This window comes from Salvelinus alpinus, chromosome 9 (genome assembly GCF_045679555.1).
Source record: "Salvelinus alpinus chromosome 9, SLU_Salpinus.1, whole genome shotgun sequence".
NCBI lineage: Eukaryota > Metazoa > Chordata > Actinopteri > Salmoniformes > Salmonidae > Salvelinus > Salvelinus alpinus.
Genome location: NC_092094.1, coordinates 12,926,012 through 12,946,931, shown reverse-complemented (window position 1 = coordinate 12,946,931; position 20,920 = coordinate 12,926,012). Strand labels below are relative to the sequence as shown.

The following is a 20,920-nucleotide window of genomic DNA, read 5'->3' as shown; positions in this document are numbered from 1 at the left end:
TCATATCGTCGCCTTTCATCCCGTGCTATCTCCACCTGCCTCCATGGTAGGCGATCCTCTCCTGACAATATTTCCTCCCACGTCCAGGATCCTTTACCGTACAAAATCTCGTCCCATGTCCATGCTGTCTGCTCCTCCTGAACACGCTGCTTGGTCCTTTTATGGTGGGTTCTTCTGTCACGGCCGTCAAAAGGAGGAGACCAAGGCGCAGCGTGGTATGTGCTGTGTGTCACGGCCGTCAAAAGGAGGAGACCAAGGCGCAGCGTGGTATGCGTACATTCTTCTTTATTAAAAGAAAGAACACTGAACAAAACAAACAAAATAACAAAACGAACCGTGAAGCTATACAAAATGAGTGCTGACAGGCAACTACACATAGACGAGAACCCACAAATACCCAAGGGAAAATGGCTACCTAAATATGGTCCCCAATCAGAGACAACGATAAACAGCGGCCTCTGATTCGGAACCATATCAGGCCACCATAGACATATATATATATATACCTAGACCTACAAAACCCCTTGATATACAAAAAACCTAGACAGGACAAAACTAGCATACCCACCCTAGTCAACCCTAGTTCAATGATGTTTCTAGAGACAATATCTCTCTCATCATCACTCAATACCTAGGTTTACCTCCACTGTATTCACATCCTACCATACCTTTGTCTGTACATTATTCCTTTAAACTATTTTATCGCCCCCAGAAACCTCCTTTTACTCTCTGCTCTAGTAGCTCTAGGCGACCAATTCTCATAGCTTTTAGCCGTACCCTTATCCTACTCCTCCTCTGTTCCTCTGGTGATGTAGAGGTGAATCCAGGCCCTGCAGTACCTGGCTCCACTCCTATTCCCCAGGCGCTCTCTTTTGATGACTTCTGTAACCGTAATAGCCTTGGCTTCATGCATGTTAACATTAGAAGCCTCCTCCCTAAGTTTGTTTTGTTCACTGCTTTAGCACACTCTGCCAACCCGGATGTTTTAGCCGTGTCTGAATCCTGGCTTAGAAAGACCACCAAAAATTCAGACATTTTCATCCCCAATTACAAGATTTTCAGACAAGATAGAATGGCCAAAGGGGGCGGTGTTGCAATCTACTGCAAAGACTGCCTGCAGAGTTCTGTTATACTATCCAGGTCTGTTCCCAAACAATTTGAACTTCTACTTTTAAAAATCCACCTCTCTAAAAACAAGTCTCTCACCGTTGCCGCCTGCTATAGACCACCCTCTGCCCCCAGCTGTGCTCTGGACACTATATGTGAACTGATTGCCCCCCATCTATCTTCAGAGCTCGTGCTGCTAGGCGACCTAAATTTGAACATGCTCAACACCCCAGCCACCCTACAATCTAAGCTTGATGCCCTCAATCTCACACAAATTATCAATGAACCTACCAGGTACCACCCCAATTCCGTAAACACGGGTACCCTCATAGATATCATCCTAACAAACTTGCCCTCCAAATACACCTCTGCTGTTTTCAACCAAGATCTCAGCGATCACTGCCTCATTGCCTGCATCCGTAATGGGTCAGCGGTCAAACGACCTCCACTCATCACTGTCAAACGCTCCCTGAAACACTTCAGCGAGCAGGCCTTTCTAATCGACCTGGCCGGGGTATCCTGGAAGGATATTGATCTCATCCCGTCAGTAGAGGATGCCTGGTCATTTTTTAAAAATGCCTTCCTCACCATCTTGAATAAGCATGCCCCATTCAAGAAATTTAGAACCAGGAACAGATATAGCCCTTGGTTCTCTCCTGACCTGACTGCCCTTAACCAACAGAAAAACATCCTATGGCGTTCTGCATTAGCATCGAACAGCCCCCGTGATATGCAACTTTTCAGGGAAGCCAGAAACCAATATACACAGGCAGTTAGAACAGCCAAGGCTAGCTATTTCAAGCAGAAATTTGCTTCCTGCAACACAAATTCAAAAAAGTTCTGGGACACCGTAAAGTCCATGGAGAATAAGAACACCTCCTCCCAGCTTCCAACCGCTCTGAAGATAGGAAACACTGTCACCACCGACAAATCCACTATAATTGAGAATTTCAATAAGCATTTTTCTACGGCTGGCCATGCTTTCCACCTGGCTACCCCTACCCCGGACAACAGCACTGCCCTCCCCTCTGCTACTCGCCCAAGCCTTCCCCATTTCTCTTTCTCCCAAATACAGTCAGCTGATGTTCTAAATGAGCTGCAAAATCTGGACCCTTACAAATCAGCCGGGCTAGATAATCTGGACCCTTTCTTTCTAAAACTATCTGCTGAAATTGTTGCCACCCCTATTACTAGCCTCTTCAACCTCTCTTTCGTGTCGTCTGAGATCCCCAAAGATTGGAAAGCAGCTGCGGTTATCCCCCTCTTCAAAGGGGGGGACACCCTTGACCCTAACTGCTACAGACCTATATCTATCCTACCCTGCCTTTCTAAGGTCTTCGAAAGCCAAGTCAACAAACAGATTACCGACCATTTCGAATCCCACCACACCTTCTCCGCAATGCAATCTGGTTTCAGAGCTGGTCATGGCTGCACCTCAGCCACGCTCAAGGTCATAAACGATATCGTAACCGCCATCGATAGGAAACAATACTGTGCAGCCGTATTCATTGACCTGGCCAAGGCCTTTGACTCTGTCAATCACCACATCCTCATTGGCAGACTCGACAGCCTTGGTTTCTCTAATGATTGCCTCGCCTGGTTCACCAACTACTTCTCTGATCGAGTTCAGTGTGTCAAATCGGAGGGTCTGTTGTCCGGGCCTCTGGCAGTCTCTATGGGGGTGCCACAGGGTTCAATTCTTGGACCGACTCTCTTCTCTGTTTACATCAATGATGTCGCTCTTGCTGCTGGTGATTCTCTGATCCACCTCTACGCAGACGACACTATTCTGTATACTTCTGGCCCTTCTTTTGACACTGTGTTAACAACCCTCCAGGCGAGCTTCAATGCCATACAACTCTCCTTCCGTGGCCTCCAACTGCTCTTAAATACAAGTAAAACCAAATGCATGCTCTTCAACCGATCGCTGCCTGCTCCTGCCCGCCTGTCCAACATCACTACTTTGGACGGCTCTGACTTAGAATATGTGGACACCTACAAATACCTAGGTGTCTGGTTAGACTGTAAACTCTCCTTCCAGACTCACATCAAACATCTCCAATCCAAAGTCAAATCTAGAATTGGCTTCCTATTCCGCAACAAAGCATCCTTTACTCATGCTGCCAAACATACCCTTGTAAAACTGACCATCCTACCAATCCTCGACTTCGGTGATGTCATTTACAAAATAGCCTCCAAAACCCTACTCAATAAATTGGATGCAGTCTATCACAGTGCCATCCGTTTTGTCACCAAAGCCCCATATACTACCCACCACTGCGACCTGTACACTCTCGTTGGCTGGCCCTCGCTTCATACTCGTCGCCAAACCCACTGGTTCCAGGTCATCTACAAGACCCTGCTAGGTAAAGTCCCCCCTTATCTCAGCTCGCTGGTCACCATAGCAGCACCTACCTGTAGCACGCGCTCCAGCAGGTATATCTCTCTAGTCACCCCCAAAACCAATTCTTCCTTTGGACGCCTCTCCTTCCAGTTCTCTGCTGCCAATGACTGGAACGAACTACAAAAATCTCTGAAACTGGAAACACCTATCTCCCTCACTAGCTTTAAGCACCAGCTGTCAGAGCAGCTCATAGATTACTGCACCTGTACATAACCCATCTACAATTTAGCCCAAACAACTACCTCTTTACCTACTGTATTTATTTATTTATTTATTTTGCTCCTTTGCACCCCATTATTTCTGTCTCTACTTTGCACTTTCTTCCACTGCAAACCAACCATTCCATTGTTTTTTTATTTTTTTATTTTACTTGCTGTGTTGTACTCACTTCGCCTCCATGGCCTTTTATATTTTTATTTATTTATACATATATTTGTTTGCCTTCACCTCCCTTATCTCACCTCACTTGCTCACATTGTATATAGACTTATTTTTTTTTTCACTGTATTATTGACTATATGTTTGTTTTACTCCATGTGTAACTATGTGTTGTTGTATGTGTCGAACTGCTTTGCTTTATCTTGGCCAGGTCGCAATTGTAAATGAGAACGTGTTCTCAATTTGCCTACCTGGTTAAATAAAGGTTAAATAAATAAATAAAATAAAAAGTCAATAAATAAATAAATAAAACATAGATAACTAAGGGCGTGACACTTGTATGCATCGCGGAAATTAGAGTAGCAGGGGTCGAGTGTGTTACTCGCTCGTGTACTGCAATCAATATACTGATAGAATTTAGGTAGCCTTGTTCTCAGATTAGCTTTGTTAAAATCCCCAGCCACAATAAATGCAGCCTCAGGATATATGGTTTTCAGTTTGCAGTGAAGTTCCTTGATGGCCGTCTTGGTATCCGCTTGCGGGGGGATATACATGGCCGTGACAATAACCGAGGAGAGTTCTCTTGGGAGATAACACGGTCGGCATTTGATTGTGTGGAATTCTAGGTCAGGTGAACAAAAGGACTTGAGTTCTTGTATGTTGTTACAATTACACCATGAGTCGTTATGAAACATACACCCCCGCCCTTCTTCTTACTAGAGAGATGTTTGTTACTGTCGGCGCGATGCACTGAAAATCCCGTTGGCCGTACGGACTCCAACAGCATGTCCCCAGCGGCAGTCGGTCCTGCCGCCTGACAGGAAGCCAATCAGAGAATGATGGCTCGAACGCATCCCAGCTTTGGCTGGGAGGGGGGAGTTAAGTCCTGGGAGATGGCTGATGAAAGTGTACTACAGAGCGGCTGTGGTGAAACGTTTAAAGACGCGTCCCCTGTATACTTAGCTAACTAAACCGCAAATGTTTGAATCGAACGCTGGCTTCGACTGGACCCGCTAACAGTGGAGCACTAAATGGAGATGGAATATGCTTAGCGGTTATGGACACTGCCAGGTCTCAGGTCTGCCTGGTTGCGGGACTCTACCCATTCTATGTGGGAGCTCTCCTCCACGCTCCTTGGAGCATGTAGTGGAGATGGCATGTGCCTTACCATTAGCTGACACTACCAGGCCTCAGGCTTGCCTGAGTGCAGGACATCACACATTGTAGGTGGGGAGGTCTCCTCTACGCTTACTAGACTCGAGGCGGAGACTAAACCCATATTGATAGGGCATTGCATGGATCTGGATCATGTCCTACGAAGTGGGGAGAGGTATCTAGCCAGCTAGCCAACGTCTACCGTCTACCGAATAGCAGCACTGTAGAAACTATTACATTACAACGGAACGACTTGATTAGTGTAGTGTTAGCTAGCTACATAGTTGTCTTTGCTGTCTTTGTATCCAAGATAATTGTGTAGTTTAGAGTAATTGTCAAGGTTACCTAGCCAGTTATCGAGGCTACCTAGCCTGCTACACTTTCAAACTAAGTCAACAACGCAGCCACTGCTAGCTAGCCTACTTCACCAGCCAGCAGCACTGTATCATTTTAGTCAATAAGATTTTTTGCAACGTAAGCTTAACTCTCTGAACATTCGAGACGTGTAGTCCACTTGTCATTCAAATCTCCTTTGCATTAGCGTAGCCTCTTCTGTAGCCTGTCAACTATGTGTCTGTCTATCCCTCTTCTCTCCTCTCTGCACAGACCATACAAACGCTTCACACCGCGTGGCCGCTGCCACTCTAACCTGGTGGTCCCAGCGCGCACGACCCACGTGGAGTTCCAGGTCTCCGGCAGCCTCTGGAACTGCCGATCTGCGGCCAACAAGGCAGAGTTCATCTCAGCCTATGCTTCCCTCCAGTCCCTCGACTTCTTGGCACTGACGGAAACATGGATTACCACAGATAACACTGCTACTCCTACTGCTCTCTCCTCATCTGCCCACGTGTTCTAGCACACCCCGAGAGCTTCTGGTCAGCGGGGTGGTGGCACTGGGATCCTCATCTCTCCCAAGTGGACATTCTCTCTTTCTCCCCTGACCCATCTGTCTATCGCCTCCTTTGAATTCCATGCTGTCACAGTTACCAGCCCTTTCAAGCTTAACATCCTTATCATTTATCGCCCCCCAGGTTCCCTTGGAGAGTTCATCAATGAGCTTGACGCCTTGATAAGTTCCTTTCCTGAGGATGGCTCACCTCTCACAGTTCTGGGTGACTTTAACCTCCCCACGTCTACCTTTGACTCATTCCTCTCTGCCTCCTTCTTTCCACTCCTCTCCTCTTTTGACCTCACCCTCTCACCTTCCCCCCCTACTCACAAGGCAGGCAATACGCTTGACCTCATCTTTACTAGATGCTGTTCTTCCACTAATCTCATTGCAACTCCCCTCCAAGTCTCCGACCACTACCTTGTATCCTTTTCCCTCTCGCTCTCATCCAACACTTCCCACACTGCCCCTACTCGGATGGTATCGCGCCGTCCCAACCTTCGCTCTCTCTCCCCCGCTACTCTCTCCTCTTCCATCCTATCATCTCTTCCCTCTGCTCAAACCTTCTCCAACCTATCTCCTGATTCTGCCTCCTCAACCCTCCTCTCCTCCCTTTCTGCATCCTTTAACTCTCTATGTCCCCTATCCTCCAGGCCGGCTCGGTCCTCCCCTCCTGCTCCGTGGCTCGACGACTCATTGCGAGCTCACAGAACAGGGCTCCGGGCAGCCGAGCGGAAATGGAGGAAAACTCGCCTCCCTGCGGACCTGGCATCCTTTCACTCCCTCCTCTCTACATTCTCCTCTTCTGTCTCTGCTGCTAAAGCCACTTTCTACCACTCTAAATTCCAAGCATCTGCCTCTAACCCTAGCTCTTTGCCACCTTCTCCTCCCTCCTGAATCCTCCTCCCCCTCCCCCCCCTCTTCCCTCTCTGCGGATGACTTCGTCAACCATTTTGAAAAGAAGGTCGACGACATCCGATCCTCGTTTGCTAAGTCAAACAACACCGCTGGTTCTGCTCACACTGCCCTACCCTGTGCTTTGACCTCTTTCTCCCCTCTCTCTCCAGATGAAATCTCGCGTCTTGTGACGGCCGGCCGCCCAGCAACCTGCCCGCTTGACCCTATCCCCTCCTCTCTTCTCCAGACCATTTCCGGAGACCTTCTCCCTTACCTCACCTCGCTCATCAACTCATCCTTGACCGCTGGCTACGTCCCTTCCGCCTTCAAGAGAGCGAGAGTTGCACCCCTTCTGAAAAAACCTACACTCGATCCCTCCGATGTCAACAACTACAGACCAGTATCCCTTCTTTCTTTTCTCTCCAAAACTCTTGAACGTGCCGTCCTTGGCCAGCTCTCCTGCTATCTCTCTCAGAATGACCTTCGTGATCCAAATCAGTCAGGTTTCAAGACTAGTCATTCAACTGAGACTGCTCTTCTCTGTGTCACGGAGGCGCTCCGCACTGCTAAAGCTAACTCTCTCTCCTCTGCTCTCATCCTTCTAGACCAGGGGTGTCAAACATACGGCCCGCGGGCCGGAACCGGCCCCCAAGGAGGTTCGATCAGGCCCGCAGGATAATTTGAAAGTGGAAAAAATGCATAAAAGACATGGAATTAATATTTTTAATTCGCTGCAATTCATGGATTATCCGCTAAGGGGCGCACTCTTTCCATCAGAGTAGAAGACAAGCCGCATCACTGAGACAGACTGAAAACAGCAGACGGTATCAATGCGCCATCTGCTGCTTGTTACGACGTTGTTAATACCTTGGTCTCTACCTCTCCGCTACACCCTCATTAGCCAAAATGTCGTTATCCAAACGGAGAAAAGTAGATAAGGAGTGTAGAATTTTCAAAGAAAAATGGACCACGTCCTATTTATTTACAGAGATGCACGGAAAACCTTCGTGCTTGGTGTGTTTGCAACAAGTTTCGGTATTGAAGGAATATAATATTCGACGCCACTACGAGACTCATCACAGCGAAAAATATGACGGCTTGCATAAAATCACTCTCCTTAGTTTGTAAGGTGTACGCAGGGATTACATTTAGATTTTATATGCGTATGTGTAAGTGGTTTAAAAATTCCTTTCTTTAAAAGTCTCATTTAATCTTAAAGTGCATTACTATATTTTTCAGTACCAATTAAAGTTTTGTGCCTTTGTACAATCAGTGGGATCAGTTGCAATGCATATTTGTGAATGATAAAAGTAAATTGCACATTTGTCTAAGGAAATATGAGGTGTTTCATGAAATGTTTTGTAAAAGGATAGTTCATTAAATTTCAATATTTTCCTAATGTTCTTGTGCTTCTTTACACCAAAACAAAGGAAAGACATGATATTTTGGTTATTTATAGCAGAGTATGGTATAATTTTAATGGTCCGGCCCACTTGACATCTCCCTAGGCCGTATGTGGCCCACGATGCGAAATGAGTTTGACACCCCTGTTCTAGACCTATCGGCTGCCTTTGATACTGTGAACCATCAGATCCTCCTCTCCACCCTCTCCGAGTTGGGCATCTCCGGCGCGGCCCACGCTTGGATTGCGTCTTACCTGACAGGTCGCTCCTACCAGGTGGCGTGGCGAGAATCTGTCTCCGCACCACGTGCTCTCACCACTGGTGTCCCCCAGGGCTCTGTTCTAGGCCCTCTCCTATTCTCACTATACACCAAGTCACTTGGCTCTGTCATATCCTCACATGGTCTCTCCTATCATTGCTATGCAGACGACACACAATTAATCTTCTCCTTTCCCCCTTCTGATAACCAGGTGGCGAATCTCATCTCTGCATGTCTGGCAGACATATCAGTGTGGATGACGGATCACCACCTCAAGCTGAACCTCGGCAAGACGGAGCTGCTCTTCCTCCCGGGGAAGGACTGCCCGTTCCATGATCTCGCCATCACGGTTGACAACTCCATTGTGTCCTCCTCCCAGAGTGCTAAGAACCTTGGCGTGATCCTGGACAACACCCTGTCGTTCTCAACTAACATCAAGGCGGTGACCCGTTCCTGTAGGTTCATGCTCTACAACATTCGCAGAGTACGACCCTGCCTCACACAGGAAGCGGCGCAGGTCCTAATCCAGGCACTTGTCATCTCCCGTCTGGATTACTGCAACTCGCTGTTGGCTGGGCTCCCTGCCTGTGCCATTAAACCCCTACAACTCATCCAGAACGCCGCAGCCCGTCTGGTGTTCAACCTTCCCAAGTTCTCTCACGTCACCCCGCTCTTCCGCTCTCTCCACTGGCTTCCAGTTGAAGCTCGCATCCGCTACAAGACCATGGTGCTTGCCTACGGAGCTGTGAGGGGAACGGCACCTCCGTACCTTCAGGCTCTGATCAGGCCCTACACCCAAACAAGGGCACTGCGTTCATCCACCTCTGGCCTGCTCGCCTCCCTACCTCTGAGGAAGTACAGCTCCCGCTCAGCCCAGTCAAAACTGTTCGCTGCTCTGGCACCCCAATGGTGGAACAAACTCCCCCACGACGCCAGGTCAGCGGAGTCAATCACCACCTTCCGGAAACACCTGAAACCCCACCTCTTTAAGGAATACCTAGGATAGGATAAAGTAATCCTTCTAACCCCCCCCCCCCCCCCCCTTAAAAGAGTTAGATGCACTATTGTAAAGTGGTTGTTCCACTGGATATCATAAGGTGAATGCACCAACTTGTAAGTCGCTCTGGATAAGAGCGTCTGCTAAATGACTTAAATGTAAATGTAAAAATCTCCAGCTTGTCTGGGGAGGGAGGCCTACATCTGATGTGGGTAGTACTATCCATGCCCATTGATTTGCTGCGGACCCATAAAACGGACGGAAGAGGCCTAGGTTCTGGGCACGGATCACTGAATATCAACTTGATGAAATTCAAAGGAGCGTACCCACCTGTCGTGGTCGCACTCAAATCACCCAAGCACATTTGGTGTATGTGCATGGCTGAGGAGCCAATGGTGCGAAGCTACCATCTGTGGGATTATGACTGAACGCCTCTCAGTCAGAATCCCCCTAAACGTAACGATACCGTAGCACCACGGATCTTCGGTTGGCCCGAGATAGCCTGCCTCTTTTGGCAGATGAGTAGAGCCGTTCGTGACGGGGTTGGGGTGCACCTGGATGAGTTGCCGCCCCTCTCCTGATGCGCACTGTATTTTGTGGGGAACCTGGTGCTAAATCACTCGTAGACGACCAGATTCTGGGTCAGGGTTTCGTACGTAGCAGAGCAGCTCACTCGTTGCAATCTATTGAAAGTCAGCCCTCGATCCAAGCTTTTGTTGGGGACGGAAGGCGTCTTCCTCTTCCTCCACCAGGTAGGGGGCTAGTTGGTGGTCGCCCATCCGCCGGGTATCGTCCTCTGGTGGGACTGTGAGTCAGGTTGGGATTCGCTGTGGAAGTCAAAGGGTCACCAGGTACAAGAGGAGGCCTCTATCAAGGTGGGGGAAACTCAGAGTCCGAGCAGGGGGTCCGAACACGGGGGCCATGGAGGTTGGAGTGGGGACTTAGTCTCTGAGTGGAAAAAAGCGGGCGGGTCACCAGGTGCACAGAGCCTGTTTCGGGTTACCAGGTGCACCGAGCCTGTTTCGGGTTACCAGGTGCACAGAGCCTGTTTTGAGTTACCAGATGCACGTGGTTCCTGACAGCGGGAATATAGACGTCTTAGTGTTCGGGGAGGGTTGCTTAAGTGTGGGTACCCCAGGTTCGCCTGGTGGGCAAGGTTATGGAGATGGCTGAGCTCCTGCCGAGACGCAATGATGCCCAGTGAGAGGGGTGTTGACCGGGTAGGGAGAGTAGGTGTGGAGGCCTGGAGGTCTGTAGTTCCAGGGAGTAAACTATACACTCTCAAGCCCAGGGAGAGGGCGGGCAGGGAGTGTAGGCATGGAGGCCTGGAGTCAGAGGTCTCCAGGTCAATGGGGGGCTGTCTAGAGGTCAGGAAGGCCCCAGGGAGAAGGCCCAAGTGAATAGGTGTGTGAGTGACACTGTCCTTCAGGGGAGCAGAGCAGGCAATTAATGTAAAATCGTGTGAGATGAAAATGGACAAACAAAAGGGTGTGCCATGTATAAGGCTCGTCAATGGATATTCTGAAAGTAGTTTGAGGGTTGTAGGTCACATGACCAGGGAACTATTGAAATTAAAACCGCGTGAGATGAAGATGGACAAACTAAAGGGTGTGCAATATAGAAGGGTACTCGGTGGACATTCTGAACCTTTTCAGAGGTCATTAGGTCACATGGCCAAGGAACTATTGAAATTAGAAAGTTAGAAAAATTAATGTAAAAATGTGTGAGATGAAAATTGACAAACTTAAAGTGTGTGCAATGTGTAGGCCCACTGAGTGTACATTCTGAACCTTGTTTGAGTCAAGTAGGTCACATGTCCAAGGAGCTATTGAAATTAGAAAGTTTACAAAATTCATCTAAAAACGTGTGAGATGAAATGGACAAACCAAGGGTTGTGCAATATAGAAGGGTAGCCAGTGGACATTCTGAACCTTGTTTGAGTCCAGTAGGTCACATGACCAAGGAGCTATTGGAATTAGAAACATTGAAAATTTATGTAAAATCGTGTGAGATTAAAATGGCCAAACAAAAGGTTGTGCTACATATAAGGCTAAGTGGATATTCTGACAGCAGTTTGAGGGTTGTAGGTCGTAAGACTAAGGAGCTATTGAAATTTGAATCTTTTAAAAATTATCGTAAAATCTCATGAGATGCAAATGGACAAACAAAAGGGTGTGCAATGTGTAGGCCCACTGAGTGTACATTATTGAACATTTTTGAGGTGTGTGGGTCACATGACCAAGGTGCTATTGAATTTCAGAAATTAAAACAAATAATTTAAAATAGTGTGTGCAAAGTGTGTCTATGCCATCGGGTTAGCTAGAACCAGTTTTGAAAGTTTTAGGAGTAATGGTTAAAGAGCTATTGAATGGTGAAAAATTTGATTGTCACTATGTTGACGGTCCCTAACTGCTGTTGGTGGATGTAAGGAAAACTACAGGTGAATATCCGTCGAATATCCAACCTGAATCTGTCTTTACCTCGGTAATGTCAATGACAATGTGCCTTGATATGTACAGGAAGTTGGTTTGCAAGTATGTAAATACTTGATACAATGTTTTAAACGCTCTAAAAAGCCTTGTGCGCTTCCTTGCACACTCACCTTTCCACATGTGAAATGCAATGACCTGCTGAACCTCTCAACAACATTGGGATATTATTAATTTACTTTAATACAATGAAAATTATGTATGTATACCATGTAATTATATATCATGAAACATTGTGCTTGAATACATTCATTTTTCAGTGTAAACCCCCTTGGACTTACATGCTTACATATTTACTGCCAGGTTAAATAGGGGTCAAATTCCATCAGTAAACTCAAAGTCATCATAGGAAATAATGGATGATAATCTCCTTAATTATGCATTGAATCAAAAATGTACTTCACCCAAACTAAGCTTTTTACCGGTCCTTCTGTGTCTTAGTCTCCTCCAGCTAAAGTAGGAGAGGCAGTAAAGGCTGCCATCTGCTGGCTACAGACTCATTGACGGGGCTTTCCTCTACCAGAATGAGGCTGAGGTGGGAAAGGGCATCCAGGCTATGATCCAGGAGGGTACTGTAAAGAGAGAGGAGCTGTTCGTCATCAGCAAGGTGCTGCCTCAAATGTCACACTCATTCATAGCATACCGTGTGTGTGAGAATTGATGGAAGTGATTGTCAAATTGTGAATACTGTTATTCCATAGAATCTTTCAGGTGATGTGTAGTAGCCTACTTGAGAGTGTTTCCCAGGCTATGTCACCGAATGGCAACCTATTCCCTATAACCCATAGTGCACTACTGTCTGATCTGGCCAGAAGAAGTGGCTTATATAGGGGGCCTGGGCCATTGTGGATGCAGCCCCAATCAATCCAGATTGCCATTCCTGTGCTTCTCTCTCCACCAGCTGTGGTGTACCTTCCAAAAGAAGTCTCTGGTGAGAGCAGCCTGTCAGAATACCCTGAGTAACCTTAAGCTGGACTATCTAGACCTCTCCCTCACCCACGAAAACCAATGGGAATGAAGGTAAACTCTCCCTATTGTCTTGACATGCATACTGTTTCAACATGTATTTGAAATATCCTCACCACTTGTCTCTTGTAAAATTTGGTAATATACACTTGAACTGAATAAATTATTATTATTATTTTTGTTCTGATGAAATGCTTGTATTTAAAGCTTATAGTGCATGGCTTGCCTTTACAAATGCATTTTGCTCACACTTATTTCATTTTTATTTAATTTCTTCAGCCCTTTTTGTCATGCATAATTTAGAAAAACATTTTCACACTTTGATGAAATGTTGGGGGCGTGATATGCACTGATCATCACTCAATCATTACTTGTTTTGTTGTAGATTAGGGATGAGCTCGTGGACAGCGAGGGATTCACTGTTGCCGTGGAAACCAGATTCCTGCATACCTGGGAGGTGAGAATGACAGGAAGTTAAATTAAGACGATTTCTGGGTAATTTTTTGCATCATCACTCACACCCTTTTCCATTTGGGTGTTCTGTCTGTTCAGCGCCTCTCATGGCATGGAAGAGCTTGTGGATGCAGGGTTGGTAAAAGCCATTGGAATCTCCAATTTCAACAGGCATCAAACCGAATCCATTCTGAACAAGCCCGGCCTCAAGAACAAGAGGGCTCTTTGCCCTCTCTCCCAGCCTAAAATGGCACTTTGCATTTGTGATCTTTAGAGCATAACAGGTATTCAGAGTTAATCACAGTGTCATTGAGTACGTTTACATGCACAGCAATAATTCAATATTAAACTGATTATGGCAGTATGCAGATTATGCAAAAGTAATGTAAACACTGCCGCTTATCTTAATTGGCAGAAAGGTCAAAATCGAAGTAAGCATACGCCGATTAAAACACCTGGTTTTCTGAGCAACCTTTAGAGTTACTAGGACATGTAAACACCTTCATCAGCGTTCCAGCTGTGTATTTGATATATGCGTGTGCTAGCACCAACCCCGAGCGAGCCTCCCTCTTTAGCACGAGTGAAGTGAGGGTTCGGAACAACTGAATGTATGCACCTTAGAATTAGTTTTCACATACAAACTTAGAATCCAATATTCTTCCCAAAAATAACAGGGTTGCTGTGGTAGAACAATTTATTTTGATTGGCGATTTTCTGCATTTATCAGAGTAGCCTAATTTTCAGATGTTTCAGGATTATTAGGGAAATATGTCTTCTTGCAAAGAATGTAAACTTTTCAATCCATCTATTATATTAATCTGATTATCCACAATAATCGCATTAGTGTGTGCATGTAACCATACTATAACTTACGTAGTAGGCTGCCTCCTGAGTGGTGCAGCGTCACTACAGACCCGGGTTCGATCCCTGGCTGTGTCGCCTGGAATCGAGAGACCCATGAGGCAGCTCACAATTGGCACAGCATCGTCCAGGTTAGGGGAGGGTTTGGCCGGCCGGGATGTCCTTGTCCCATCGTGCTCTAGCGACTCCTTGTGGCGGGCGCATGCACGCTGACTTAGGTGGCCAGCTGTACAGTGTTTCCTCTGACACATTGGTGCAGCTGGGTTCCGGCTTAAGCGAGCAGTGTGTCGTGAAGCAGTGCGGCTTGGCAGGGTCGTGTTTCGGAGGACGCATGGCTCTCGACCTTCGCCTCTCCCGAGTCAATATGGGAGTTACAGCAATGGGACAAGACTGTAACTACCAATTGGATATCATCAAATTGGAGAGAAAAAGGGATAAAAGGTCAAAATAAAATAAAACAAATATACATATGTACTGTAGTAGGCTATACGGGTGACATTTTCCACTCGCAAACACACCTGTGCTGTGAACAAACCACGGTAACATTTCTAATAGATGGGTGAAATTATCATATTTATATTATTTAACTCTGTGGTTGAGTGTTTCTTATGACATCATTGGGTGTCCCTGTGTCACGTGTCCTCCCTCTACGGCTTCTAGGTCACCAGGCTGATCATTATGGCGCACACCTGCCACCATCGTTACGCGCATCAGCACATTATGACACTCAACTGGACTCCATCACCTCCTTGATTACCTGCCCTATATATTTCACTCACTTTGGTTCCTTCCTGAGGAACCTTCCTGCGTCATTGTTTCTGTTTCAGTTTCATGTCTGTGCGTTGTTGTTTCGTTTTTTGATTAAATCACTCACTCCCTGAACTTGCTTCCCGACTCTCAGCACACATCGTTACAGAATGACGCCCAGCCAAAGGGATGCATCAGGGAGTGTTTGTTGTTTTTGTTTTGGAGGTGATGTCGGGTCCAGGTATCAGAATCGGAGCTACCTGGTGTGTCGGATTCCCCTGCCTTGGCAGGATCGACGGGTTCCCCTGCCTCAGCTGGCTCGACGCGTTTCCATACCTCAGTGGGATCGGTAGGCTCCCATGCGTCAGCTGGCTCGACAGGCTGCCATGCCTCAGCAGGTTCGATAGGCTCCCATCCCTCAGCTGGCTCGATAGGCTCCCATGCCTCAGCTGGGTGAACAGGTTCCCGGTTAGAGGCAACCGGGAGGTCTCAGCTGGCTCATCAGGCTCTTAGGCTTCAGCCGGCTCATCAGGTTTCTGCACCTCAGCGGAGGCGACCAGTACGCTCCTGTACCGTGGGATCGTCCCTGTTGTTGGCGTCCAGCGGCTGGAGTCGAACGCGCCGGGGAGGGGGTACTATCGCGTATGCTCTCTCTCCAGCGCTCTAGGTCGTCATGCTCCCGCGCCTCAGCCGGATCGACAGGTTCCCGTGCCTTAGCAGAGGTGACCGGTCCGCTCCTGATCCCCGGGATCGTCATCTTGGTCGGCATCCTGCGGCCGGAGCCGCGCATCAGGGAGGGGGTACTGTCACGTGTGCTCCCTCTCCGGCATCTAGGTCACCAGGCTGCTCGTTATGGTGCACACCTGTCACCAGCGTTACGCGCATCAGCGCATTATGACACTCACCTGGACTCCATCACCTCCTTGATTACCTGCCCTATATATGTCACTCCCTTTGATTCCTTCCTGAGGCGTCATTGTTTGAGTTTCATGTCTGCATTGTTTGTGTTTTGTATTATGTTTCATTTTTTGATTACATCACTCACTCCCTGAACTTGCTTCCCGACTCTCAGTGCACATCGTTACACCCTGTCTGCTCTGACCAGATTGAGTGCCACCCATATCTGTCCCAGCAGAAGCTAATCAACTATTGTCACTCCCAAGGCATCACTGTCACAGCATACAGCCCCCTGGGGTTACCTACCAGGCCATGGTAAACAACACACTGATAGACACAGTACAGACACATGGAGGGAAATGTCGCACACACACACACACACACACATTATTTGTAAGTTTCTACGGTAACTGTCTGATCTGATGTTCTTGTATTAGGATCAAACCAGACAAACCCTGTTTATTTCAACACCCAAACATCAAGGACATAGCTGAGAAGCACCAGAGGACTATATCTCAGGTACAGTGAGAGCCACAGTAACAGATTCTAACTGTTAGCTACATAGAGAAAATGGGTAAAGGGTCTATGGACCTTGCTCTGTGTTATCCCTTAATCTCATCATGGGCCCATCCTATTAGGTGCTGCTTCGTTTTCTGCTCCAAAGGGAAGTGTGTGTAATTCCAAAATCAACCACGCCCCAACACATGTACCTGGACAACCTCCAGGTACATTAGAATGATTGGGCGAGTTCGTTTTGCATTGCCTGGTGCCCGGTTGGGTGGAGTTTGCGCATTTAAGACCATTCCATTGGTCCTGAAGTGGTTTTCATTCCAGGTGTTTGACTTTGAACTGAGCAAAGAGGACATAAAGACCATTTTATCACTGAACAGGAACTACAGACTTTCCTCTGCTCTCATACGTAATTATAGTGCCAATCACCCCTGTCAAACGTGATCATACATCCGTTTTTAAAGCCTCAACTGATCCTTGGTCCCTGTGTGTGACTGTCCTCCGCTGTTTGTTTCCCATAGGGGGCTGAAGCACAAAGACTACCCCTTCAGTGCTGAATTTGAAGAGGCAGGTATACCCGCCATTGAAGTCTCCAGCTTCACTCCATTACAGATCACATTCTACCTCATCTTAATATGGATGGAGGGCCCTCCCCTGTGCTGTCAATCATATTGAATTATTTATATTCATTATAATCACAAGAACAATATCTAGTACATAAATTGTATGCATAACATGTTGCAGAAAACATTTATATAGCCTGGCCTATAATTTAAGATTCTCAAAGATTGTTGTTATTGTCACTGTTGTTCTCATTTCATTGTCTCATAGCAAATTTAACACTAAATATTTAATGAACATAGATTAGTATTTGTGAGAATCAAACAGAAACATTCTCACTCAGTAAATCTACTGAGTTGCTTATTGTGGTCGGTCTTCCATCTGAAACCGTTGCTGAGCCATAAGATGGACCGCAAAATGATCACGCTGAACACGTTCCAGTGTTCCAATGTACCAATATAGCGTATCTTCCCCTTCAGGAGGCTGAAAAGATTTGGCATGGGCCCTCGGATCTTCAAAAAGTTCTACAGCTGCACCATCGAGTATCTTGACTGGCTGCAACACAGCTTGGTATGGAAAATGCATCGCCCTTGACCACCCTTGCGGACAGCTCAGTACATCACTGGGGCCAATCTCCCTGCCATCCAGGACCTCTATATCAGGCGGTGTCAGAGGAAGGGCTGAAAAATTGCCAGACTCCAGCCACCCAAGCCATAGACTGTTCACTCTGCTACTGTCCGGCAAACGGTACCGGAGCATCAGCTCTCGGACCACCAGGATCCGAGTCAGCTCTCACCCCCAAGCCATTACACTGCTAAATAGTAAATTAATGGTACCCAAACTATCTTGCACTGACCCTACGCACACTCACTAGACGGCGGCTGGTGGCACTTCATTTGGGAGGACGGGCTCATAGTAATGGCACTCCATTCCAGACATTATTATTAGCTGTCCACCCCTCAGCGGCCTCCTGTGATATATACACTCACACTACATTGACACTCCCACTAAAAACCCACATACATTTACATACACAACATGCAGTGCATTCGGCAAGTATTTAGACCCCTTGATTTTTTTCCACATTTTGTTACGTTACAGCCTTGATTAAATAATTTTTTTCCCGTCTTCAATTTTTTTTAAATGTATTAAAAACTGAAATATCACATTTACATAAGTATTCAGACCCTTTACTCAGTACTTTGTTGAAGCACCTTTGGTAGCAATTACAGTCTTGAGTCTTCTTGGGTATGACACTACAAGCTTGGCACACCTGTATTTGGGAAGTTTCTCCCATTCTTCTCTGCAGATCCTCTCAAGTTCTGTCAGGTTGGATGGGGAGCGTCGCTGCACAGCTATTTTCAGGTCTCTCCAGAGATGTTCGATCGGGTTCATTCAAGTCAAAATGTATAATCTTGGTAAAATCGTGTTTGATCGGGTTCATTCAGGCCAAAGAGTTCAATCTTGGTTTTATCAGACCAGAGAATATTGTTTCTCATGGTCTGAGAGTCCTTTAGGTGCCTTTTGGCAAACTCCAAGAGGGTTGTCATTTGGCTTCCGTCTGGCCACTCTACCATAAAGGTCTGATTGGTGGATTGCTGCAGAGATGGTTGTCCTTCTGGAAAGTTCTCCCATCTCCACAGAGGAACTCTGTCAGAGTGAACATTGGGTTCTTGGTCACCTCCCTGACCAAGGCCGTCCTCCCCCGGTTGCTCAGTTTGGCCGGGCAGCCAGCTCTAGGAAGAGTCTTAATGGTTCCAAGCTTATTTCATTTAAGAATCATGGAGGCCACTGTGTTCTTGGGGACCTTCAATACTGCAGACATTTGTTGGTACCCTTCCCCAGATCTGTGCCTCGACACAATCCTGTCTCAGAGCTCTACGGACAATTCCATCAACTTCATGGCTTGGTTTTTATTCTGACATGCACTGTCAACTGTGGGACCTTTATATAGATAGGTGTGTGCCTTTCCAAATCATGTCCAATCAATTGAATTTACCACAGGTGGAATCCAATCAAGTTGTAGAAACATCTCAAGAGTGATCAATGGAAACCGGGTGCACCTGAGCTCAATTTAGATTCTCATAGCAAGGGGTCTGAATACTTATGTAAATAAGGTATTTCTGTTTTTTATATATATATATATATATTTTCCAACATTTCTAAAAACCTGTTTTCGCTTTGTCATTATGGGGTATTGTGTGTAGATTGATAAAACTAACTGCAGCTCTTTGTTAAGTGTTGCAATAATTTCAGTCAGATATACTTGTATGTGTAGTGTCAGCATTTGTTGCTAATCTTGCCAATGAAAAAATCATTAAAGTAGTTGGCAATATCAGTGGGTTTTGTGATGAATGAGCCATCGTATTCAATGAATGATGGAGCTGAGTTTGCTCCCCCCCCCCCCAACATTTCATTGAAGGTGCTCCAAAGCTTTTTATTATCATTCTTCGTCATTTATCTAGGTTTCATAGTGTAGTTTCTTCTTCTTTTTATTCAGTTAGTCACAGGATTTCTCCATTTGCAGTACGTTTGCCAATTGGTTGTGCAACCAGACTTATTTGCCATTCCTTTTGCCTCATCCCTCTCAACCATACAATTTTAAAATTCCTCATCAATCCACAGGGATTTAACAGTTTTTACAGTCATTTTCTTAATGGCTTATTAGCAACTTGAATTAGCAATTTTATAAATGTGTCACGGGCAACATCTGTTTGCTCCTCATTACACATCACGGACCAACAAATATTCTTTACATCAACAACATAGGAATCACTACAAAACTTATTGTGTGACCTCTTATACACTATATTAGGCCCATCCTTTGGAACTTTGGTTTTCCTAGATATGGCTACTATATTGTGATCACTATATTCGATGGATCTGGATACTGCTTTCAAGCACATTTCTGCAGCATTAGTAAAGATGTGATTAATACATGTTGATGATTTCATTAATGTGCTGTTTATAACTACCCTGGTAGGTTGACTGATAAGCTGAACCAGGTTGCAGGCACTGGTTAAAATGTGAAGCTTTTTCTTGAGTGGGCAGCTTGATGAAAGCCAGTTAATATTTAAATCACCCAAAACAAATACCTCTGTTTATATCACATATCACATCACATCAAGCATTTCACACATGTTATCCAGATACTGACTGTTAGCACTTGGTAGTCTATAGCAGCTTCCCACAAGAATGTACCTGTTCAATGTAAAGGAAGGAAAAGATGTGCCAATTGTGGAGGGGAACATGATTATGGTGAATGTGGGAGCAATGAGAAGGGTAAGTGTTGTAATTGTTGGGGGGGGGGGGGGGGGGCATAGTGCAGAATTTGGTGGGTGCCAGGTGCAGAGAGAGGCTAGAGAGGCTCAAAGGTATAGAATTAGTAATGATGTATCGTATGCAGAGGCGGTAAAACAGATTGGTGGGATTACAGTGTGGAATGATGGAGCTTCCATGGCTGCTCCTGTACTAAGTGGACCTAATGTCAGCGCTTGTGTTTCTGCTGGTCCTGGCATGGTTTGGAGGCCTGTTCAGAAATCTTGTGCTCATGAATAGGTGGTGTCAAAGGACACTTTGATAATGAATAAAGTTGACTTAATAGCTTTTATGAGGTTATCAATACGACTTGGGTTGTGGAAAGCAGAAACGGCAGGTTGAAGGTTATTGTGGAGACGGCAAAAGTGATATTAGTGGTCAGTTACTGTTGAAATGGTTGTTGACATGCTGAACAATCCTAAGGGTGGAGTGTTTCAGCATGATATAGATCAAGTTTAATGGGGTTGGGGAGGGGGGTTGGGGGAGGGGAGGGTGTGGTATAAGTTAGTGGGGATTTATTTGTTATTTTATTTTCATGGTAGTACAGAATTGGGCAGATCATGATTGATCGTACATTCCAGCACAGTAGATGGCAGCATGCACTTAAACGATTGTTTGCTGACCGCCAT

At 46.2% G+C, this 20,920-nt stretch overlaps 1 pseudogene; it reads left to right on the top strand.

The window, feature by feature from the left end:
* Window positions 1-10,679: 10,679 nt before the first annotated feature.
* On the top strand, window positions 10,680-17,567 carry LOC139584489 (aldo-keto reductase family 1 member B1-like; annotated as a pseudogene).
* Window positions 17,568-20,920: the final 3,353 nt, after the last annotated feature.